Below are 15,613 nucleotides of genomic sequence, written 5' to 3' on the forward strand. Positions count from 1 at the left end.
ACTCGGTAATAGGGAATTGTGATTTTGGCCTGGGTGATGTTATGTTGCTTTCTGGTCACCAAGTACTGGATAACTGATGCCTTGCTTTCTCCACACAGCCCATGGAGCTATACACAGAAGGATGCAGTGTCAGAGATGGATGGTCGCTGTGAGGTTGAGTGCCTTTCCTTTGAAGATAAGATTGGGGGCTGTAGAGCTGAACTGACGCCACTTTGCTGCAAAAAAAAAAAGGAAGAATAATTAAAAGCCAAGCCGGAGCTACAGGAAGTGAGAAGCAAAGATCCTCTGGCTGTGAGCTCCATGCGGCAAACATCTCTGGATTTATTCTCTTGAACTCCAACATGGGCATTCTTTGAATGAAGCTGTCAATCCAGCTTCTGACACTGCAGAGAAATATGATCTGTAGGCCGTGAGGGGCCTGGGGGAAGGCACTGTGTTATGGTGACCTTCGGAATCCTCACTTGCTGGCAGAGGCCCCCTTAATTATTTTATGGATTGATAAAGTGAGTGAGCAGATTAACAGATTAAACAGGTAGAATGGAAAGGTGGGACCATGGTTGAAATGTTCTAAAACCCTGGCTTCAGACAGAGCTGTGACCCTGGGTCTTTGTCGTTCAGACTCTGGTCTCTGTAATATGAGACGACTCAACCACATAGTACATGCCCACGTGATGGACACAAATTGTGGCCACCTTAGCAGTCCTGCTGGCTCATGCTTCTCCGGCTCCTTCACAGATAGCTGTTAGCATGGCTTCCCCTCCCTCTTCAATCTGGAACATCAAGTGCCATAATGAAAAGGGCCTGTGTCAAAGTTTAAGCTGGCCAAAGATTGGGTAGCGTCTTCATGCTGGCCTCTTGTAGTGAGAATGTAGCAGTCATGGCCTCTTCAAGAGCAGGGTTCCTAGAGATAGTCTAATTCAACACCTTCATTACAGCGGAGGAGATAGAGACCCCAGAAGATGCCACTGTTGCCGGCTTAGTCACAGCAACACTTTGGCTTTTGGTCTTTTGTTCTTAGCATGTCCACAAAATGGGGCCCTGGCTGAGAGCAGAAGCCTGAACAGGGATTATTTATAGCAGCTCCGGTGAGCAGCTGGGTGGAAGAAGAAGTGGAAACAGCTGCAGAAGAGTTGGACACTTTCCAAGATCCCTCCTGTGACCTTGTGATCCTTGCTTGTCTGGGCTGATGGTAACAGCACACAGGTTTGCTTTTGCCCTTATTTGCCAAAATTCAGACTCCCAGCTTTCAGGGCTAGCAATATATATGTCACAGGCCACTGTCATCCTAGACTGACAGCACACTGCTCCAGAACAGAAGAAAGACAGCCCCTTGGCTCAGTCTGGAGAATGTCCTTACCTATTTGACTAAGCCTACTTTCTGTAGAGATGTAAATAAAGGAGAGCAGAATAAAACACAACTTACTTCCAAGGATGAGCCAATTTATAAAGGCTGTAAAATAAGAAATCAAAACATTTTTTCTAAAAAATGTTCTGGTGCTGCTACATATCTTCATGGCTAATGGGCTGATTTTTTTATTCTGAAAACTACACAAGAGACGAGTGGGTGGAAGAAGCTCTCTTTTTGCAAGTATCACAGGTCCTGGGGTCTTCCCAGAAGTTGCTTACCCAGGCCTCAGATAAAACTAACTGCCTTTGAGAATCTAAATGTATTTAGGCCTCATACCCTGTTCTTTCTGTTTTTTTTTTTTTTTTCTCCTGTTTCCTTGCAAAATTAACAGTGGTGTGTATAGTGTCTTCCTCTGCTTCTCGACTTACAGAAACATCCTCTACCACCTTCAGCCTGCTGGGATTTCTCTTAATGAGGAGACCATGACCTCTTAGACATGTGTTGGTCACCATGCTCTTTGTAAAGACTCCAGGGGCACCCTCGGCAATCTATGGTTGGTATCTCTTGTTACCTCGATACATCGCAAGCATTTCACAATGTGGTCTGTCTCCTCCTTCATTCCTGTCTCCTCTGCCCTTGAAGATAGAAGTCTTCCAGCTACTTTCTTTCTCTTCTTCCCTTTTCTCCTATGTTCTCCCTTTCCTGCGATTGCACACACCCTGGATTCATCCATCTTCATATTACACATGTCTCTAAGCAATTCCAGGAGCTCCTGTGGTTTCAGCCTCTCCTGTTGATGTGGCATTATCTCCTCACCAGCCTTTCCAGGCTCCAAGCCTCCATTCTCTACTCCACTCCACGGCAGTGCATGGATGCCCTGCACACTGCATCTTCCAGACCTTGAGGCCAGTTGCTTCCCATTAGCCCCTTTAATGCAAGACATTGGCAGTAGACAGGAAAATAAGATGAAGGGTGAAGACAGTCCCTTTCATTTCCAGCTCTGGCCAGCAGCACCCCAACAGCAACAGATGGTTGGCTCCAGGCTCCAACTCCTTTTGGCTTTCTCAGCAGCCTTGCAATAACCCTTGAAGGAACTAACAGCACCCAGCACCCATAAAGGCATGGCTGGGCCACAACCTGTTTTGCTGTGTACCCTGGTTCTCCATGGCCCCTGTTTGGCCGTATCTTCTCCTCAAAAGTCTGAACATTGGCTGCAGGATGTCTCCACCCCACTTGTCTGGGCCCCAGCCATGGAGCACTCCTTCCTTAAAGTCTTAAGCATCATTCATGAGCTGTTCTTGACTTAGAGGTCTGAGCACCAGCTGTGCTGTGTCCCATACTCACACATCCAGCCTCCAGCTGTAGGTAGCTAACACCAGGATTTCGGACCCCTGCCGCTGATAGCGCCTTTCCCATTTCCTCCTCTGGGCCCGTAGTTATTAATCTCTGTGGACATTTGACCATCTGCTACCTGTGTAAGCAATCCTTTGCATTAAATTTCGTGTTCTGAATACCCAGCATGATTTTTGTTGACCTAAATGAGCTTTGTCTGATAAAAATCCTACACTGTATTTCCGACTTCAACTTCATGCTAAAGTTTTACAGGGCATTGGTCTTCCCTAACTGGATCTCTGATGGGCACCCACAAATAACTAGTTTTTATTGCACTTTATCCCTTCCTTTCCAAAACTGATCTTCATTTACTGTTCTAGATCTTAGTAAATATTGTTACCACTTACTCAGGCACTCAAGTTAAAAATGACTTCCTCAGGCTTCTTGTCCCTTACAAATCACACAATTCCCTCACAGCATAAATGTACATAGATTATTCCCCAGTATGTGCAAATTGTGCCATACCTTTTCCTCCCTTCTCTCTCCTCACTAACATTGTTCTCATTTACCAAGAATTAGGGATTGGATATGGTTCTACATTTCATGCTACATATTATGCATATATGCACACACGCATACACACCCACAGACCGGGTTTCTTGTTCAATCATAAAAACTAAGGATAAGTGTCACACTCAGATTTACAAGAATTCTTAGAATATTAAAATGTTAGAGCTAGAAGTGGCCTTGGAGGTAATATAAATCAGTGTTTCTAGAGGCAAATGGATTCCAGTCACCTAGGGATGCTTGGGTGGCTCAATGGTTGAGCATCTGCCTTTGACTCAGATCATGATCCCGGGGTCCTGGGATCGAGTTCCACATCGGGCTCCCCAGAGGAAGCCTGCTTCCCCCTCTGCCTGTGTCTCTGCATCTCTCTCGGTGTCTATCATGAATAAATAAAAAAAAATCTTTTTTAGAAAGTTGATTCTAGTCACCTAGAATATTTTTGAAAATCAGAGGTCTGTTCCTGACTCTCACACTTTCATATTCGGAATTTTAAGTTAAGAATCTGAATTTTTAAAACCACATGTCCGATCAAATCTCCTGCATAGTGATGTTTGGCAACTATAGATCACCGACCAGAGGAGCATCTGAGATTTGAAAGTGCCCTGGTTCTGTGTCCCACACTTCCAGTTAGAAGCCAGAGTGGAGCTTCAGCACTCAAATCTAGAAGTTCTGTCTTTCAGCCCAGTGGTATTTCACTGTCCTGCACTTTTTGAAAAGGAGATATTGAGAGGAACATAACAAATGGCTCACCTCCTTGCTCGGGAAAGAGAAGTTCAGACTTTATAGATAGATTTACTTATTTGTTTGTTTGTTTGTTTGTTTTTCAATTGAGAGAGAGCTGGTATACACAAGTGGGAAGGCAGGGGCAGAGGGAGAAGCAGACTCCCTGCTGAGCAAAACGGGGCTGGATCCCTGGACTCCAGGATCATGACCTGAGCCAAACGCAGATGCTTAACCGTTTGAGCCACCCAGGTGCCCTAGAACCTCAGACTTTCATTGGAAAATACATGTCCAGCAAAGTAACATAGAACATGGCAGTTTCCACAGCCTGATGGGAAGCCTGTGGGAGCTCAGAACAGAATGACTGAGTTTCACTTTAGTTAGCAGAGTCTGAAACAAGTTCTCAGACAAAATACCCTGTCCTCGTTCAAACCAACTTCTTGTCAATCTAGTCAAAATCACTTTAACTGACCTGAAAGATTGCTGTTCCATTTTATTGCCAAAGTGTCCGTAGCTTATGTTCCCATTTGACAATTACTTCCATTCAAAACTGCCCACTTCCATGAGCATCCAAAATAACAAGGACTCTCTGTCCTCCCTTGAAGGCCGTTCTGCTATCATAGGACACCCCTGTCCTCAGATACCTGTAGGGAGGTATTAAAATGTCCTCATGATGCAGGGACATTCTACTAGTCCTGGTGAGTGCGGACTGAAATGAAGTCATTTTCCACCTGTCTGTATGGACACCATCACCCATGAGAACCATTACTATCTTCGTGCAAATCTATTCTTTTTTGAACCAAGTCTCCTCAGGTAACAAAACAAGTTTATAAAAGACTTATTCAGTTTGAGAAACTGAGCACTTGAGAGAATCCTACACATAGGCCAAAGACTCCACGACCTACACTACCTACATCCCACTACGTCCTATGGGATAGTCAGTGTTTGAGAGACCATAGTTCCCTGGTACCTGAATGCTCCCTCCTGATTGTGTGCATCACATCCTAGGTCTGGTAAGATGGACTTGGATGAACTGCAGTCAGGGGCTTTCCAGGTGTTTAGAACCATCTGTACTTCATCAGTGAAACAGAACAGGAGATGGGTAACAGAAAATGGGGCATTTTCCTAACAGTGTTTTTTGTCTCCAAACCTCCTCTGCTTATATTCTCCAAGAGTTAGTGACTTTCAGATAATAGCATGACAGAGCCATGATACAGCTCAGGGGCCCAGGCAATGGGAAATGATAAGGATCTACTTATAGGAAAACTGAGTCTAAGAAAATTAGCTCCATACAACTGATCTTTGGGGCTTAAGTCATTTTTTATGGCTTTATTCCACCCTTGGCTCCCCCTGTTACCTTTCAACTCTGGTCTTCTCAAATGGATTCCTCCTGAGATTCCAGCTGACTCCCAAACCGAATGTGCCCTTCTACATTTAGGGTAGAAACAGGAACTAGAGGTCTTAACCATCCTGTCCAACCATGCCTTACCATAGCCTGCATCAGACTCCCTGCTTTTGACCAAGGAAAGAACTGGAAGTATAAAAGAGAACAGCCAGTATCTAAAAGTCCTGGCCAAGTATATTCAAGGAGGAATAGGCGATATTATTACACTTGAGGTAGGATATTTATTCATTTGTTTTGATGAACAGAAACCTAGGGTTTGCTGAAATGTATGAAGTAGACACAGAGGTGACAACAGTGCTTAATTACCAATGGTAGTAACTCAAAATGGGGGAAGAGTAATGATGACGGTGGTCCTGGAGTTTTTTATTAACACACATTGCAGACTTATGGACAAATGGGGCACACTCTCTAGTCTCAAGGAACCTACTAGATCTTCAATGAAACAATTGTGTATACTTCACTTCTATATTTTCTCCATATATAATTTTACTAAGCAAAGTTATTTGCTTTTAAAGAACCAAGGCCAATTGTGAAAACTGCAGCAAAGTATTTTCATCAAATGAGACAATGAAGTATGTAAGAAACATAGAGAATCCATAGGGGTTTCTCCAGTGAGATACCACCATACGACTATTAAAATGACTCATTGTAGGTTTTAGGCCTCCAAACCTGTAAAAAAAAAAAAAAAAGAAAGAAATATTTTCTGTTGTTTTTAGTTACTAAGTGTATGGTAATTCATTACAGTGACAATAGGAAACTAGTGGAAAACTCAAGAGAACACTCTGGTGGGAATCCCAGGATGAGAGCCAAGAGACATCTCCATGCGACAGGGAGCAACATACACAGCTGGCAACAATATTGGTTGTGACACCTCAGAAATCTCTGAGACAGAGTTCTACAAGATGATGAGATTGATGGACATACCTGATCAGACTGAACTTTTTAAGAGGGTCGAACAAAAGGCAGAGAGCTTAGGATTGAAACACAGAAAAGGGGGAAACAAAATCAGATATATTAAAAAAGAGAAAAGAATGAGCCCTGGGGAGAATGTCACGTCGAGCAGGACAGGAACTCTGTAGCGCTCTCTAAACAGCACCAACTTCCAAAGCAAGCACTGACCACGGCTGTGCCTGAACACCCAGGGGATAAGGCTGGGGGCAGGGGTGAGGGGTGGGGAGATGTGCTTGTCTACTCTGACAGTTGGGGTTGGTGGTCCCTATTCATGGAGCTCAGGTTCCCTCCCCAAGTAGCTCTCCCTTCTCCTTTTATCTGCTCCATCTCTACTCCATCCTCATTTCAGGGAGTTAACTGAGCTATGCCTGGTTTTCCCTCTGAACGCCTCCTAGAAACCCTCTCCACATAGCAAGCTGCGGCCATTTCCGGGCATCCTTGGTCCACCAGAACCTCCACAAAGTTTTTAAAGAACACTTGGGGGCCCAGGGATCACTCGCCTCTGTGAAGATGATGGAGAAAGTTATCCTGAACTGAAGCATCCTCAGAATTATCTGCTTCAGCTCAGACCCTGAGAACTGATAGTGTCAAAACTTGAAATCCAACCAGGCTTCCCATGACCTAACTGAATCTCTAATAAAACTTTATGAGAGCTCCTGTAGGTCCAGATACCTCCTGTGATGAGCGGGAAGACATAGGGATTTTGTTCTTGGATGGCCAGAGTCGTCAAATGTTTTCGAGTCTACTTGGGAACCAAGGAGCAGCTCTTGTCTTCCTGGAGAGGTTTCAGCTGACACCTGCCCAAATATCCTTAGAATTTTGTACTTCAGCTCAGCGTCAGGGAACCACCATTGGGCAATCTCAGCCAGCCTGAGTCCCTGGATATGTTTAAAGTCCTCTCGTTGTTCCAAAAAAGGGGAACTTGCCTTTTGAAGGCACCGGGTGGTGACTGCCCACCTACTCCAGCAACTTCAGCACTTCCTGGGTTCACCCAAAGGCAATATGAAACTCAGATGCTTGCCTTTGTCACCCCTGCTGGTCTGGTTGACAGAGGCTCACACTCCAACAGCCCAGAGCCTCTATATGCAAATATGGTTACCTGGACCTCCAGTGGTTGGATGGAAGAGGTGGAAGAAGGGCAATGGGATGCTAAGGCTAAGAAAATGCTGGGGTTTAGTGGGAGTCATAGCATGGTTCATGGACCCTGGCTGTGAGTCTGGCTCCTGCCTTCTCTGCATGCACCCTGGGCTGGCCAAATACTTGAAATCTGATGGGTATCATGTGGCTGGCCAGCCCCAGACAGCCCCCCTTCCACCTCCATTCTTTAAAGCTCCCCCACTGGTATGTGCACACAAGTTCCCAAGATCCCCCATTACCTGGACCTAGTTGGTTTGACTTTCTATGCCACAGGCTACCTGTTTTGGCCTTATGAAATAATTTTCTTGATCAGAACATGGGGCTCAGAGCCTGAGATACCCCAGGAAGAAGGTCCTGATATCTTGTGATTTGACAAGGAATTTGAGAAATATGTACCGGAATCTCCCAACCTCTTAGGTTTGTTGTAGGAGACTTGGCAGTATTAATTGCTTTAATAGCGTTAAAGTCACTGTGATCGTCCTCCAATCATTACATTGCTCTTGATTATTACTTTTACTATTATGTCTCTTATTATGGATTGTTCATGGGTGGTTGTTATAAAACACTGACTACATTTTCTATTCAAGAGGAGGGTCTGATATTTGGAGACCATTTCTGATTGTTCCCCAGAAGACTTTTACACAACGAGGCTACAGTTCTCCCACTCCACTGCTTGGTTTCCTTTCATGCGGAAACCCTCTCAGCATGTTCCACATTCCTCTCCTGAGGCATATACCCTCCATGAGGGCAGGGAAGCCAAGTGGATAATGTCCCCAGGTTGGCAGATCCTAGAAAAATGTACACGTTCCGTCCAGAGATCAGCACCATTCCCTGTAGACCTGGGAGAGTCACACAACCCTCCTTGCCTCACTAGAGCCCACATAAAATTTCTAATGTCATTTGGGTGCCCTGGAACTGCTCTTGCAATCCAAAAATACTGGAAAACAAATTAGCAGGGGCCTGAGTACCCTCAAAATTTTGCCGCGGCCCGGCGGCAGGAGTGACCTGATGTCCTGTGTCCTCCCGTCCTCTGCCTTTCCCAGGGGAGCACCGGATCCTGGGCTGTGTCCCCCGGTGCCCTGGGCTCCGGGCCTGCCACACTGTGAAGGACCTAAGTACAATGTAGCATTTAAAAGCATCAGAGTCAATTTTGTGTGAAGTTAACTTATCCTTTATTACAATAAAACTCATAAGCCATTATACAGGTTAAAGGTTAAAGAAAAATGGAAAATATAGAAACAGTGAAATGCCAGGGGAGGGCAAGCCTCTGTTGGGCTGCAGCCACCACGAGCCCTGCGTTGGGAGCTGGGGCGAGCTCAGGGGTCGAAGCCAGTTGTTCCGGATGCAGGTGGCGGCTCTGGCACTCTGGGGACCCCGATTGTAGGTGCCGGGGCCTGCTCCTCCTCTGGGGTGGCCGCGGGTGCAGGGGGCTCCTCCAGGGCTGAGCAGTGAACTAGAGCAGTGACCACTATCTGCAGGGGCTTCGCCTCCCCAGCGGGCGCTTCAGCGCGGGCCGAGCCCTCAGCCCCAGCAGCCGGGACGGCCTGGATCCCCGCAGGCCCCGACGGGGCAGCAGTCCCCATGGTCAGAGCTGGGACGCGCTCCTGAGCTGCTTCAGGGTGTTTTCCTTGGGCTGAAGCTGTAGCTCCAGGAAGGCAAAGTATCCCCATTAGGACGGACGTTCCACGTGCCTCCCAAGTCAAGACCACTCTTCCCACTGCTCCACGTGCGTGAGGGCATGAGCCCTGGGAGGTGTCCCCAGGCTGCAGCCCGTGGGGTGAAGTGTGAGCCCACCCCCTGCTCCCAGCCCAGCTGCATGGAGGCTGGATCGGCGGGGCCCACCCTGTCCCCAGCTCAGTCACCCCCAGGCCTCCTCACCCCCAGCCTCTGGCTCCACTGTATGGAGGAGTCTGAATTGCTGCAGGTTACGCCGAGCACGGAGTTCCACGTCTGAACCTGGCATGTGCTGTCTTAGGAATTGCAGAATTTTCATAAGGGAGGGAAATTCGGGGAGCTGACAAAAGTCGTCCCCATAATAATCCAGCCATATTTCCAGCATGCAGTAGATGGCCCTGGGGAGGGACAGGCGGGCACAGGTGTCAGAAGACAGGGCTCTGTCACATGCAGGTGTCCCGGGGAAGCCGTGCAGGACCCGGGGACCCGGCCTCCCGTGCGGGGTGTCAGAGGCCAGTCTTGCTCCTTGTGTCCCTGCCACCTGGCAGTCCTGCCTGCCACAGGCCTGCTCCCTGAGGAGGGGCTGATATGCAGCCTCTGTTCTGGGGAGCCCAGCGGGGTGACCATCACCGTCTCTCCTGGGGAAGCGGGACTCCCTCCTCAGCCTGGTCCCTGCCCACCTGCCCCTTGAGTCCACCGGCAGGCGTCCGGGGACGGGGGGCGTCTGGCCTGTCATTGCCCTCACTGCACACACTGTTGCTCTGGGAAGCTCCAAGGCAGGAGGGCTCGGGCTCTGTGTCCTGCCAGGCCTTGCCAGGAGCCGCCCAGGACCACCACCTTCCCTCCTGTGGCTCTGGCCTGCCTCCCTCCAGAGGGGCCCCCGGGGGTGTCCTTCCACTGACTCTAATCTCCCATCTCCCACAGGGTGGGGGCCACCTGGTCTGGAGGCCTCACCAGCCCTTCTGAGCACCTGCTGTGCCCCCTGGTCCATGTGCCACCAGATTGGGGAGTGCGATGCTCCCCACTCCCTCTGCTCTGGCCCCAGGTGTGGGGCAGAGAGAGGGTTGGGGGGCAAGGAGAAGGACTCCTTAGGGGTCCCAGTGCCTCCCACCAAGCCCGCACCCCATCCTGGCTCTCCTGCCCTCTTTTCCAGAAGGGGCCTTAGACCTTTACTCTGTCACAGGAATTGCAGATGTGTGAGGTGAGGGTGCAGCCGCCCCCCCGCCCCACAGCCCCTTCGCTGCCCTCCTGGAGAGGGAAGGCCCTCCTGCAGGAGCCGGAGTCACTCACAGTTTCCAACCCTGCAGGACCGTGTCGTCGTCACCACATGCAGCTACCATGCACCCATACCTAGAGGAGGGCGGGGGCATCCCATGAATCGTGCTGGGGACGTGACATCTCATCATGGGGGCTTCACCCTCTGACCCCTGACTAGGCCGGAGCCCCGGGGGCTGTCAGCTCTGTGCGTGGGGCCACGGGCAGCTCCCGGAGAAGCGCCCGCACCTGCTGGGGCCTCCTGAAGGCTTGAGCATGAAAGGGCTCGGCGAGGCCCATGGCCCATAACCGAGTGGGCCCGGGGTGCCCCGGGGTCCCCCGGTCTGGTTGCCCGAGGACACAGACCCCCGATAGACTCTCAAACCTCCCTTTCAAATGGGAAACAGGCCGCTCAGGACCCTGGTGATGGGGGGCAGGAGGCCCAGGCCTCGTGATGGGGGAGGAGGACGGCTGCTGAGCACAGGCACAGCCCCTCTGGCTGACCCGCAACAGGCCAGGCCCCGGGGCTGCCCTCCAGGACCCCGCTAGGCCCTGGGGGACCCTGCTCCAGGCGGGGGAGCAGCCCGAGGCCGGGAAGCTCACACCATCCCCAGCCTCCCCAGCAGCAGGTGGCCCAGCCCTGGGCTGCGGAGGGGCAGGTGCTCACTCGGTGAACAGCAGGTCCAGCACCTCCTCCGTGGTGGCAAATCCACGATAGTCGTCTAAGAAGCTGCAAATGGAGATGACGTCCCTGCGCTGCAAGGCGAGCAGCAGTTGTCGGTCTTCGTGCCCCAGCAGCTCCGTCCGGCTGAGCTTCTTCGGGACAATCTGATGCCCCTTCCCGGCCGCGGCCCCAGCACCCTGAGGTGGGACAGAGTGGACGTGCAGCCTGCAGGGAGCCGCCGGGAGGCCTGGGATCCCGCCCCGGCAGGCCCTGCGCTGGGGCCCCGTGGGCTTGAGGAGCTGGGGCTCCGTCTCCCGCTCAAGCTCCCTGCCTGTCTCTTACACAAACAGGACCAACTATGCAATAGAGAAACAATCTCAGAGGATAAATGTTCAAAATATTTGGATCAATACGAGGACCTCAAGAGACACAGAGAGAGAGACCGAGAGAGGCAGCCACACAGACGGAGGGAGAAGCAGCCCGTGCAGGGAGCCCAGGCGGGGCTCGATCCCGAGCCTCGGAGATCAGGCCTGGGGGAAGGCAGGCGCTAACCACCGGGCGACCAGGCCTCCCCTGAGGGCTCTATTCTGATGTTCCCACACATCTGTGCGCAGGGACTCTGCATCTGGCCCAGGCAGGGGCAGGGCCATGGGGGCAGGTGTGGGGAGGAGGGGATCCAGACTCATGTGGGAGCAGGAGTGTCGGGGGGCCCAGGGGGTAGCAGGCTGGCTTCTGGGACCCAGGGCCCTTCCTGCCGCATCAGGGCCCGGGTGTCGGGGGGCCCAGCCCCTGCACTCACCCTGAGCCCGCGCTGGCCTCTGTTAGCTGCGCAGGGCACCTCCCTGCTCCTGGAGGCGGTGGGGCAGACGACCCCTTCCTCCCGCTCACGCCCCACGACCCGGGTGGAGCTCTGTGGAGACAGTGCCCGGCAGCCAGGCAGGAGGCCTCAGCGCCTGGTCTGGCCCCCTCGGCTGGGCCGCACCCCCAGCTGCCTCCACCCAGACACACCACAGCGCAGGCGGCACCCACCGCCCCTGGAGAGAGGAAAGGGATGTGGCTGCAGGGCCTCGGGATGACTCCAGGGGGGGGTAGAGGACCTCAGGAACCCTGTTTCCCCCCTGCCCACCGTGACATCAGGGTGACCCTGAAGGGATCCCCGGGGAATGTGCCGCCCTGCAGTGTCCCCCAGCCTGCATGGGACCTGCCCACACATCCCTGGTTCCCTGAAACTGAGGAGGAGGGGATGAGGCTCCCAGGATGGTGGCACCGGGGGCCTGGCCTGGCCTGCGCTGTGTTACCTGACGGCGCCTCCTGATCATCGCCCTGACGCTTTGGTATCTATGCTGGAGCCAATGCCTACAGCATTGGAACAAGCGGCTCCCCCGGGGTTCCTGGGAGCCAGAGCCCCCAGAGGTGGGCCGGCAGCAAGAGAACATCCTCCAGTAGCAGATGTCTCCAGCCAAGTGAGCCTGAGCTGGGGCTGCACTGGATGCGGGTGCCTGGTTATGGGGGTTCCAAGTTCTGTTGGGCTCTGTGACACGGAAGTGACCTCACTCCCTGGGACCCCCTCCCTGACCCACTCCTGGAGGAAGCTGCAGGGGCAGTGCTCGTGCTGCCAGTGCTTCCCCCCTCCCTGCAGGCGATGGCCTGTGCACACAGGGACACGACCGCAGCCCTGTCCACAGGCCCCAGGGAAGGACTGTGTGCACCCAGGACCCCAGCCTGGACACACGCCTGGGTTCAGACATGACTGTCCAGTCTTCCCCGGTTTGACACCAACAAGCCGTTGTGCCCATGGGGATGGTCGGCGTCTTGACTGTGGGACAGGGAGTATCCTAGCGGGTGCTTCCCCCAGATGTCCCCAGGCCACTGTGGCCTCATATCTATGACCTTGGAGGCAGGTGTCACCTGCAGGACATACCTCCACCAACACGTTCTTCCTTGGTGTGTACATGCGTCCAGGTCCACGAGGTCCTCTGTGCACACACGTGGGCACCGGTACCCTCATTCTGGAGGCCCAGAAGGTGACAGTCCCCTTGGGCAGGGATGGGCAACAGCTTCCCAGGATCCTAGGCTCCTGAATCCAAGGCAAACCCTGCAGAAGGTGTCGTCTGGTCTCCTGTTGTGATTCTGAGTCTCGGGTTGTGGATTTGCTCCCGAATGGGACCCTCTGTGCCCTGTGACCCTGGGTCAGGTGTTCAAAACTGCAGCTATTTCAGAAAACCGATCTATTCCTCAACCTTCGATTCATGAGTTACACATCCAAGAAGACTGACACCACACACATTTTTCCAAATTAAATGATATCTATGTGGACACGCATGTTCACTATCTCATGTGCTATTTAGAAGAGTCCAGAAGGGGGTGGTTGTCCTATGTCTTCTGGAACGCTTGCTTTCACAGAACTGAAGCTCCAGTGCAGCTCGTGTGTGCTGACTGTGTCACACCGATGGGGAAGGCTATGGGCCATGGGGCAAGCGCTCAGGAGGACAAAGGATCAGGCTCTGGGCCAGGCCACGTGCAGACATGTTCATGACCAGGTTAATGGAGGACATTGTGGTGTTTGTCCAAACGGGGGCTCCTGTGTTTCCTTTTTCTCTTCTCTTGGACATGGAGCTATTCACCAGGAAGCAGCAGCCTTGCAAGCAGGACTTTCTAGGAAAGAGAGGAGTCAACATGCCTGTGGTAATGTCATTTTTGCTGGATTTATTCACAGGCTAAGTCATTTGAAAACACAAGACAGTTACGTTTAAAAACTACCATGTACTGGGCCAAGACAGTCCTGCCTTAGTAGTTTCTGTGAAATCAGGTGCAGAGCGGCAGGAAAGTCATCTCATCTCCTATTTTGTGAAAGAATGAATGAATATGTGCATTGTGAGGAATGAGAAATTTCTAGGTGTATGATGGAGAGATGATGGAGGAGAGATGGATGACAGGGAGGCTCGTCAGCGATAGATGGACACACAGTTGATGGAGAAATAGATACGGAGTAACATTGCTCGTGAGAGCTACTCCTCAGCCCTCCTTCCCTGCTTGGAAGGTCCTGGCCAGGGGTGAAGCAGGAGGACCCATTACTCGCAGGGCAATATTATCAGAAACTTCCTGGCACTTACAGGGTCACAACCTGATCTACTCTTTTCCAAACCAATATTGACCTCCCAGTAGGGTCTCCAGGCTTCCAATGAAAGCCATGGTTTCCCCAGGTGCAGGGGCTGCACAGGGGATGAGCAAGGACTGCGGAGCATTGGAAGCACAGCACAGGAAAGATTTTTCACCTTTCCTCAGCAGGCAATGTTCAGCTGTGGCAACATTAGAGTTGCAAGGTGGGAACCACGTCCCCAGACCTTCTGTCAATACTCATCGTGCCTCTGCAGCTCTAGCAAATGCACACGCTGCAGCCCAAAGTGTGGAGCTGCACACCTGCCAGCCTGAGCAGCTGCACAAAGTGGGGTCCTTTGGAAGCCTAGGAACAACTTGGGCTGGCCAGCGTCGCCCTCTGCTGGTCTGAGCTCACGGTGCAAGGCTCCTTCCTGTGACCTCCCGTATGCAATGGGAACAGGTGGGTGGACTTGCTCAGGTGTGGATAGCACAGGTGGGAGAAGGTCATCCAGGAGGTGCTGGCCACAGCGTGCAGGGAGCTGAATGGATGATTCTGTGGGTTTTCATAGTGTGAGTGTGTGTGTGTGTGTGTGTGTGTGTGTGTGTGTGTCTGAATGCAGATGTTAATCCAGCAGAGGTTTGGATACAGAAATTTATACACATTGACTTGCATATGTGGATTTTTCTGTGGCTTTTTCCTTCATCATTCATGTGTCCTGCCCTATTGCCATTTCACTTAAGATTCCTGTCAGTTCAGATCAAATCAACAATAAAAGACACTTCATTGGATGCAGTCATTCAAAATCTAACTCCACTTTGTGAATTTAAACCCTTTAATTCCAAAAATACTTGTCAGTCTTCATTCATCTAGAATTCCTGGATCCAGGGCTGTAGAGGATGGTTGGTTTTCCAAAGCGGCTCCGACCAGAATGACTGACACGGGATTTCAGGGCACAGAGGGAACTATTTAGGAGGAGATCCACAGCCCAGGCTCAGAGTCACAACTCGACTTAGACATGATTGTTGTCGGAGAGAGAAAATTTCAGGAAGAGTGACAGGTCACTCATCACTAGAATTTTCAGGGTAGTTGGGGCTTTGGAGGACAGGGGTGTGGGATGGACAAGGTCTGCTCTTCCTCCAGGGAGAGCCTCTTTCCTGAAACAAACCCCCAACACACACAGATACTCAAAGAATACACACATTCATACATAAAGGAATGATTATAAATGCTGTCTTAGAAAGTCAAATGGTTTTCCACATGTATTCATACCTCATTAGGTCTGGTGTCAATGTATTTTAACTTTTTGAAGCAAGTGACACATATTTATTTTACGTTATAAAAGAGAAGAGGATACTTTCTCTACATGTGTGTGGATTCCTCAGGATAGGAAAAACACCAGCTATGCCTGAGCATCCTCTATTAAATAAGCAAAGGTAGAGTCATCAGATCCTGCTACATCAG

The 15,613-nt window shown here is 51.2% G+C and overlaps 1 long non-coding RNA gene across 1 annotated transcript; it reads left to right on the forward strand.

The window, feature by feature from the left end:
* The first annotated feature begins 370 nt into the window (after positions 1-370).
* LOC144284250 (uncharacterized) lies at positions 371-2,865 on the forward strand. Its single transcript, XR_013352613.1, has 2 exons — positions 371-1,203; positions 1,779-2,865. It is a non-coding gene; the product is annotated as an uncharacterized LOC144284250 (long non-coding RNA).
* Positions 2,866-15,613: the final 12,748 nt, after the last annotated feature.

Source organism: Canis aureus, chromosome 15, assembly GCF_053574225.1.
Source record: "Canis aureus isolate CA01 chromosome 15, VMU_Caureus_v.1.0, whole genome shotgun sequence".
Taxonomy (NCBI): domain Eukaryota; kingdom Metazoa; phylum Chordata; class Mammalia; order Carnivora; family Canidae; genus Canis; species Canis aureus.